At 48.1% G+C, this 9,372-nt stretch overlaps 2 long non-coding RNA genes across 2 annotated transcripts; both read right to left on the reverse strand.

The window, feature by feature from the left end:
• Positions 1-4,869: 4,869 nt before the first annotated feature.
• Positions 4,870-5,331, reverse strand: LOC116733445 (uncharacterized). Its single transcript, XR_004342029.1, has 3 exons — positions 5,288-5,331; positions 5,155-5,194; positions 4,870-4,931 (listed from the first exon to the last, which is right to left on the reverse strand). It is a non-coding gene; the product is annotated as an uncharacterized LOC116733445 (long non-coding RNA).
• A 1,539-nt stretch (positions 5,332-6,870) lies between these two features.
• LOC116732176 (uncharacterized) lies at positions 6,871-7,316 on the reverse strand. Its single transcript, XR_004341725.1, has 2 exons — positions 7,247-7,316; positions 6,871-6,972 (listed from the first exon to the last, which is right to left on the reverse strand). It is a non-coding gene; the product is annotated as an uncharacterized LOC116732176 (long non-coding RNA).
• Between the last annotated feature and the right edge of the window lie 2,056 nt (positions 7,317-9,372).

Here is a 9,372-nt window from a genome sequence, read left to right on the forward strand (position 1 = left end):
GATGGCCCGGGGGTCTCTCTCCTCTGTCGAGTGACCCAGGGCCTCCCCCCTCTGCTTAGGCAGAGGGGAGATGGCCCGGGGGTCTCTCTCCTCTGGGGAGTGACCCAGGGCCTCCCCCCTCTGCTTAGGCAGAGGGGAGATGGCCCGGGGGTCTCTCTCCTCTGGCGAGTGACCCAGGGCCTCCCCCCTCTGCTTAGGCAGAGGGGAGATGGCCCGGGGGTCTCTCTCCTCTGGGGAGTGACCCAGGGCCTCCCCCCTCTGCTTAGGCAGAGGGGAGATGGCCCGGGGGTCTCTCTCCTCTGTCGAGTGACCCAGGGCCTCCCCCCTCTGCTTAGGCAGAGGGGAGATGGCCCGGGGGTCTCTCTCCTCTGGGGAGTGACCCAGGGCCTCCCCCCTCTGCTTAGGCAGAGGGGAGATGGCCCGGGGGTCTCTCTCCTCTGGGGAGTGACCCAGGGCCTCCCCCCTCTGCTTAGGCAGAGGGGAGATGGCCCGGGGGTCTCTCTCCTCTGGCGAGTGACCCAGGGCCTCCCCCCTCTGCTTAGGCAGAGGGGAGATGGCCCGGGGGTCTCTCTCCTCTGGGGAGTGACCCAGGGCCTCCCCCCTCTGCTTAGGCAGAGGGGAGATGGCCCGGGGGTCTCTCTCCTCTGTCGAGTGACCCAGGGCCTCCCCCCTCTGCTTAGGCAGAGGGGAGATGGCCCGGGGGTCTCTCTCCTCTGGGGAGTGACCCAGGGCCTCCCCCCTCTGCTAGGCAGAGGGGAGATGGCCCGGGGGTCTCTCTCCTCTGTCGAGTGACCCAGGGCCTCCCCCCTCTGCTTAGGCAGAGGGGAGATGGCCCGGGGGTCTCTCTCCTCTGTCGAGTGACCCAGGGCCTCCCCCCTCTGCTAGGCAGAGGGGAGATGGCCCGGGGGTCTCTCTCCTCTGTCGAGTGACCCAGGGCCTCCCCCCTCTGCTTAGGCAGAGGGGAGATGGCCCGGGGGTCTCTCTCCTCTGTCGAGTGACCCAGGGCCTCCCCCCTCTGCTTAGGCAGAGGGGAGATGGCCCGGGGGTCTCTCTCCTCTGTCGAGTGACCCAGGGCCTCCCCCCTCTGCTTAGGCAGAGGGGAAGATGGCCCGGGGGTCTCTCTCCTCTGTCGAGTGACCCAGGGCCTCCCCCCTCTGCTTAGGCAGAGGGGAGATGGCCCGGGGGTCTCTCTCCTCTGTCGAGTGACCCAGGGCCTCCCCCCCTCTGCTTAGGCAGAGGGGAGATGGCCCGGGGGTCTCTCTCCTCTGTCGAGTGACCCAGGGCCTCCCCCCTCTGCTTAGGCAGAGGGGAGATGGCCCGGGGGTCTCTCTCCTCTGTCGAGTGACCCAGGGCCTCCCCCTCTGCTTAGGCAGAGGGGAGATGGCCCGGGGGTCTCTCTCCTCTGGGGAGTGACCCAGGGCCTCCCCCCTCTGCTTAGGCAGAGGGGAGATGGCCCGGGGGTCTCTCTCCTCTGGGGAGTGGACCCAGGGCCTCCCCCTCTGCTTAGGCAGAGGGGGAGATGGCCCGGGGGTCTCTCTCCTCTGGGGAGTGACCCAGGGCCTCCCCCCTCTGCTTAGGCAGAGGGGAGATGGCCCGGGGGTCTCTCTCCTCTGGGGAGTGACCCAGGGCCTCCCCCCTCTGCTTAGGCAGAGGGGAGATGGCCCGGGGGTCTCTCTCCTCTGGGGAGTGACCCAGGGCCTCCCCCCTCTGCTTAGGCAGAGGGGAGATGGCCCGGGGGTCTCTCTCCTCTGGGGAGTGACCCAGGGCCTCCCCCCTCTGCTTAGGCAGAGGGGAGATGGCCCGGGGGTCTCTCTCCTCTGGGGAGTGACCCAGGGCCTCCCCCCTCTGCTTAGGCAGAGGGGAGATGGCCCGGGGGTCTCTCTCCTCTGGGGAGTGACCCAGGGCCTCCCCCCTCTGCTTAGGCAGAGGGGAGATGGCCCGGGGGTCTCTCTCCTCTGGGGAGTGACCCAGGGCCTCCCCCCTCTGCTTAGGCAGAGGGGAGATGGCCCGGGGGTCTCTCTCCTCTGGGGAGTGACCCAGGGCCTCCCCCCTCTGCTTAGGCAGAGGGGAGATGGCCCGGGGGTCTCTCTCCTCTGGGGAGTGACCCAGGGCCTCCCCCCTCTGCTTAGGCAGAGGGGAGATGGCCCGGGGGTCTCTCTCCTCTGGGGAGTGACCCAGGGCCTCCCCCCTCTGCTTAGGCAGAGGGGAGATGGCCCGGGGGTCTCTCTCCTCTGGGGAGTGACCCAGGGCCTCCCCCCTCTGCTTAGGCAGAGGGGAGATGGCCCGGGGGTCTCTCTCCTCTGGGGAGTGACCCAGGGCCTCCCCCCTCTGCTTAGGCAGAGGGGGAGATGGCCCGGGGGTCTCTCTCCTCTGGGGAGTGACCCAGGGCCTCCCCCCTCTGCTTAGGCAGAGGGGAGATGGCCCGGGGGTCTCTCTCCTCTGGGGAGTGACCCAGGGCCTCCCCCCTCTGCTTAGGCAGAGGGGAGATGGCCCGGGGGTCTCTCTCCTCTGGGGAGTGACCCAGGGCCTCCCCCCTCCGCTTAGGCAGAGGGGAGATGGCCCGGGGGTCTCTGCCACAGTAGCATCGTGCGGCTGTAGCATCTTGCAGCATCGTGCGGCATTAGCATCGTGCCGCAGTAGCATCGTGCGGCTGTAGCAACGTGCCGCAGTAGCATCGTGGGGCATTAGCAACGTGCCACAGTAGCATCGTGAGGCTGTAGCACCGTGCGGCTGTAGCATCGTGCGGCATTAGCAATGTGCCACAGTAGCATTATGAAAAAAAAAAGTAAAAATGAGAAACTGGGAAAGCTAACTTAACTTTTTTTAGTTCAAGACTATTGTAATTGTGCAGCCTCTGCTAGAATGTCAATGTTTTGTGGCTTCTTCGAAATTATGTAGACCATAATTATTATTTTGAGCAATGCTAATCAAAGCCTTTTTAATTTTTTAACTAGATGCCTCGACAGCCAGCAGTGGACAGAGAGTCTCTTTTCGCAGTTCTCTGCAAGTCAAAAGAGGCTATCCTAGAAAACGGCAATATAGCCACTCCAACTGCCGCTGTCTGGACAGAGTTAAGTCAGCAGTTGGGAAATAAAATGTCTGCAAAAGCCCTGTACACATTTGTAAAGCTAAACAGACAAAACGTATGGGCAAGCTTGGAAATAAATGATCAAGAAAGTGATCCTGAAAGCCCCGTGGACACAGAGTTTGACTCAGACACAACTTCTACTGGACAATTTACAGATTTTTCAGCTTGAAGTTCCATTTGAAGAATTGATTAAATTTATACCAGAAAGAGTTGAATACAATGACAAGTTTTCATCATCTGGCAAAAGGGAATACACAATTTTAAAACCTGGCACTTGGAGTCGCATAATTAATGATCTGCTTTGGAAAAAGTTGAAAAGCACATGTACATTTGTATTGCAAAGAACAAAAGTTTATCCAACTGTCACTAGTAAGTACATTGATATCAAAGGCTTCTGTAAAGAGTGTCAAGGCCATGTTAAAATGACATGTGACAGAGAGCCAACGGTCAACAGCCCAATGGTGCTCCAGTGCTCCATCCAAGGTGCCGACATCTCCCTGCACACTGGCCAGTCCAAAAGATTCATGTCAGGAACCCTTCGTGCACAGGTTTCAAAAGAGTTGTGTGATGGTAGGATGGAACCAGCTGTATGCAGGTCAGCAAAGGCATCAGAGTTGATGGATATTGGAGATCCCGAGCCAAGTCACCTTCCAAATCTGGCAACCTTACGAAAAGCCAAGCAGGAGAGAAAAGATTTGGAATTAGGCGACAAAGACCCCATTCTGTCTTTGCAGTTATTAAAGTATAGCACACCTAACAGTGGCAGTATAATACATATTGGTCTGGATAAATTCTTCTGTCACTATTGGAGTCAAATGTTTATAAGGCACTGACCAAAAAATGTCCCTCAGTAGTTTGCTTTGATGCAACTGGTTCAGTTGTCAGAAAACTGGCACGACCAAATGGTACATCTGGCCACATCTTATATCAAGGGTGTTTCTGAGGGGAGACAACTGCTCAGTCCCCAGTGGTACAAATGCTATCAGAAAGCCATGTCATTAATGCAATTGTGACATGGCTGACAGAATGGCTTCGTGCAGGCGCAGCTGTACCAAGGGAAGCTGTGAGTGACTTTTCCCTGGCTATTCTTGGTGCTCTGGTGAAGGCCTTCACTCCTCTTTCTAACCTGAAGTCATACATTGATGAATGCTTCCGTGTGCTACTTGGGAACTAGTCTGCAAAACTTCCTCCCTGTTACATCAGGGTTGATGTTGCCCACTGCATAAAGATGGTCTGCCAGTGGGACTGCATGAAAAACAAGTCACACACCGTGTCAAAGACTTCTTTGTCAGGGGAATAGCAAAGCTTCTTCAAGCACAAAACTTGGACCATGCAAAGCAGTTAATACATGCCATCACTGTTGTGGCTCTCAGTGAGGCAGAAGGTGATGATAGTTCTGGAACCCCTCTTGAATCAGAGAGGTGCAAAAAATACCTGAAAGCCCAGATTGAAAGAAAATTCCATCCTCATTCCAGATGAAGACACAAAGGAAGTGCATCAAGTGGATCCATGTGATGACATCCAGACTGACCTACGAGACTGGGTGTCAAACATTTGTGAGGAAGCATGGACACACGCTGCAGCTAATGGGGATAGGGATAACATCCATTCCTCCCTGAGATTGTGCCACACATTATAAGACTTGCAAGTTACTTACCACTGTGGACAGGAATAATGGTTCCACTCTTCAAAAGCACCAGCCTCACGGCAAGCTCAGCCAATGTTGAAGCTGAATTCAAAAATGTAAAACATGGCCTGTCAAACATGAGAACTTACCCATGGCGAGTCGATCGCTTCATTTCTCGGCATCTTTCCTTCATCGAAGGAAATATGCGGATTTGCTCTGCAAAAGCAAAAAAGAGGAGGAACAAGTTGCATCAGCAGAAGATGCAGAAGTTAATCCTGCATCCATAATTACCCACAATGCTGAAGGTAACAGAGAAATGGATTCTAGCGATTTAATGGAATCTGATGCCACCAGAAAGTTTTCCACAGCAGATGAAAACATGGTTGAAAATTGGAGAGGACAAATTCTTCCACCCAAAAAGAGGAAGAGGACTTCATACCTGAGTTCCTGCACTGAATGGCTCCATGCAGATTCATCATCTGGGGCCAAAAGAGTGAAAGTGGGATTATTAAAAAATGGAAACATGCATCAGCCTGTTAAAATTGGGAATTGTCTCTCTCTGTGTTAAACACCTGTTCCTTTGATGCCCTTTGTCAGTGCTTATGCTGTACTTTCTATGACAGCTCTGCATTTCAAAATGTTGTCATGAATGACAGTGATAACACACTCTTGCAGCTGGTGAAATCCATAACTACAGATGGTGTGGACCCCAAAGACATACTTGCAGAGGGCAGATCTACTTAGTTCAATGTTTGCAAAAACAAAGTTGAGGTCTGGTACCCACCAAATCGATGCCCAGTGCAATATTGCCACTGTTATTGGGAAGACAATGAGAAATGTATCAAGCGTTACCTATCAAACACTGCTCTTCACAATACTGCTGCCTAAACAAAGGAATGACCCAGGGAAGTACCATTTGTTTCACCTGACATTTCTGTCCTGAAGAATTCTGCATGGCTCAGCTTGGCACTTCAGTAGAAAAAAGGACTCTTCCTTCCACAGTCTCCCTGCCTCCGACCACTGCAGAATGAATCACAATGTCCATCTGAATTCAAAAACAGGAGCAGTACCTCAGGGAAATGTTCTCTGCACAGGAACCGTTACTCACAGCTACAGCATTGGAGAAATAACATGGATTGACAGTGACCTTCCAAATCCAACTGAATTCGCCTTGAGTGAATTTCCCTCCATTATGGTTCTCCAGGAAAAACACTTACTTTGAGAGCAGTCATTGCTTTCAGGGGAAGCTTGACCAAAAGATGGCCTGGGACATTATACTGCATACTGCCAGAGAACTCCATCTGTGTGGGAGCTTTATGATTACCTGGCAAATGTCTTGAAGACACTGTCTGAAAAGAAGAAAATACTACCACACATGCAGTGCTATACACAGCAGATCTGTGAGGGAAAAAAAATTGGGGTAGAAAGTTTGAAGACCAGACCAAAGGCAAATAGCTTCATGCCATGTTTCTGAAAGGAGTTCACATGTTCACATGAAAGGAGTTGTCTATTCAAGACAGGAGAAATTAATTTCCAATTATCAAGACACTGTTTGTTTTTGTTGTTGTTGTTTGAATTGTTCAAATCAACACAGTTTCTTATTTTACTGTCAAATTATATTGGATTTTCAAAACAGTCACTTTCATGGTTCATTAGTTCTCAAGTAGGATAGAAACCCTTCGCCTCACAGTACAGGTATTTGGGTGTGTCAATAGCAAACCATAAGGTATTCAAGTTTATACATCACCAAAAAAAAAATAAAAGAAATATTGTCTTACTATAACTGTATTGATTATGCCATGAATTCTTGCAAATAGTCCCCTTTCTACAAAAATACAGCAACCTCAAATACATAAAAACGACACTGAAACCAAGACTTACCTGACAGGAATGTGCTGGAAGAGAACCGGAAGTAAAACAGGAAGTACAGCCTGCAGCAGGTGAAATTAATTGTCCCCTAATTGGGTGAATGTCATCGCGTGAATGTTAAACTCTGAAAGCACCAAATAAAGTAAAATCAGATTTAGTTGGTATATTTAGAAAAAAGTAAAAATAATAATAATATCGTTATCTGAAATTATCATTTGTATAATATAATCTTGGGTAACATTGTGGCCCAGGCTACATAGTGGCGGCGACAGCAAAAATGTTGATGTTTGGAGCAATATGGGGGATGGTGAACTCTGATGACCTAAAAAATAACTTTTAATATTTCAGAAACCAAAGCTGCACAAACGACCGTTTTAACGGCACAAACCTGCACTAACGAGCACTACCGAAGTAGCCCAGTTTGGTTTGTTTTGGAGCAACATGGGGGGGATGGTGACGTCATCGGCCAAAATTATAACTTTTAATATCTCGAAAATGAAAGCTGCACAAACTAAAATTAACTGCACAAACGGAGCACTAACGAAGTAGCCCAGTTTGTTGGTTTGTTTTGGAGCAACATGGGGGGATGGTGAACTCTGGATGACCTAAAAAATAATTTTTAATATCTCAGAAACCAAAGATGCACAAACGAAAATTTTAACCTGCACTAACGGAGCACTAACCACTCAGACTATTTGCCGAATTTTTTGACGTGGGTGGGGTGTCAGCTTAATCGCGCTAATTCTCGGCAGGCATGCTTTTCTCCACTGATACTCGACAAACGTCACTATTCTGCATCTTGATACGCGCAAGAGGAATAAAAACATTATCTGGCTGCTCCCTAATCACTTTCTTCTCTCTAACAAGATAAAGGAAGTTTCTTTTAAACTCATTCACCGAATCTACCCCGTTAAAGTCTATTTAAAGAGATTCAATTCCAACGTTGATGTGAACTGTTCCTTCTGTGTCGTTTGCCCAGAATCAGTCACTCATTTGTTCTGGTTGTGCCCTCATTCTAAAATATTTTGGCAACATTTTTGTAACTTTGTTGATTCCAAAATTTCAGCAGGCTTTCAGTTATATTGGGAAAATGTCTTATTTGGATTTCAACAAAATGGAGGAATGAATGTAAAGAGTCTCCTTATCAATTTACTAATTATTAAGGCTAAATTTCACCTACATAAATGCAAATTTTTGAAGAAAAACCAAATTTTTTAGTTTTTTTGATCGAACTTAAACATTATTTATCAACAATTCAGTCCTCCACTAATCAAAAAGCAGAATCAACAATACGGGCTTGTAATCAACTTGGAATTTTGGATTATCTTTTATGTTAATGCACTGTGACATCTGGCACACGTATCACAATTTGTGCTATTTCCTTTATACATATTTATATTGATTGTCGTTTTCTTATCTTCTTGCTTTATTTTATGCTCCCCCTGGTAAATTATTGTTATTATCTTCCTGAGATTTGTTCAGAGTACAATTGTATTGTTGTTTGTTATAATAAATAAAGTTAAAAAAAAAAAAAGAGGAATAAAAACAACAATCATGGAGGACAGTAGTGATGATTAAGCTGTTAAAGTGCTGCTCTGGTCGGACAGCATCTTCAAAATCGCAAGCTCTGCTCCACCGTTAACGTCCACGTTTACTTCCGCAAACACTGACCACTATTCCTTCATGGTGGTTTGCAAAACACTGAGCACGCTCTCTGTGTGTGACGTCATTGCGCCCTTTACTGAACATGCGGGACACTTTCAGGTCGTTTGCAGTTTACGCTTGAGATCACATACAAGTCAGCCTAATAGCATAATTGCCTAAATTATTAGGCTGAGGATTGGAAGTGTGAACGACCACCAACAAAATATCCGATCAGAGACCTCAAGGCTCACCGCGCTGCATGTTTAGGTATTTCCTTGCTTCAGTCCAGCTGATTTCAATTGATGACTGATTAACAGGCGTTTGTTGAACTGCACTCAGTTGAATCAGGCACATTAAAGCAGGGAAACCTCTAAAACATGTAGGACAGTGTTGGGAAACAGTGTTGGGAAACACAGGATTAGACAAAACACCGGAATTGGGTCATTCGGGCTGCAGTGTGAACAAGCCTAAAAGTCACTCAAATTAACCATCCTGAAATGGCAACGTTATGGATTTAAGGAAAAACATCGGTAACATTTTTATTTGAATGCATAAGACTGACATGACGCTGGTATAAACATGAAGGAGTCTGAATGACTGTCATTCAGAAAATAACGACACTTTTAGCGCAAAATTGACACTTTTAGCGCAAAATTGACACTTTTAATGGCTTTTTAATGCAACTTTTAGTACGGCTTTGAATTAAAAGTGCCATTACCGAACAGTCATAAACATGTTCATAACAGATGTTTTGTCATGTCAGACTTATGCACACTCTTTCAAATAAAGTGCTACCAAAACATCCATCTTTTCCTTATTATTCGGATATTCCGCAATTATAAATAATTTTGGGTAATCTAACAGTTTTACATCGACCTGTTTACAGTATACAAGTCAAAGTATCGATGTCAATAATAATAATAATAAAAAAATCCTGTATAAAGATATAAAAAAGTTATGATGAAGTAAGTATGAGTGGAGAAATTTTGCTTTAATTAAGTTTCTGACACAGAGATGAAACACGAAGCGTCGCTCCAACGACGGAAGAGAAGCGATGATAAAGACGAGGCTGAAAACAGAAACCTGCTCTGTTCACGTTAAAATGTTAACACGTTTAATAATTTTCTGTCAGCATGCAGGTTGT

This window comes from Xiphophorus hellerii, chromosome 14, assembly GCF_003331165.1.
Source record: "Xiphophorus hellerii strain 12219 chromosome 14, Xiphophorus_hellerii-4.1, whole genome shotgun sequence".
Classification (NCBI taxonomy): Eukaryota; Metazoa; Chordata; class Actinopteri; order Cyprinodontiformes; family Poeciliidae; genus Xiphophorus; species Xiphophorus hellerii.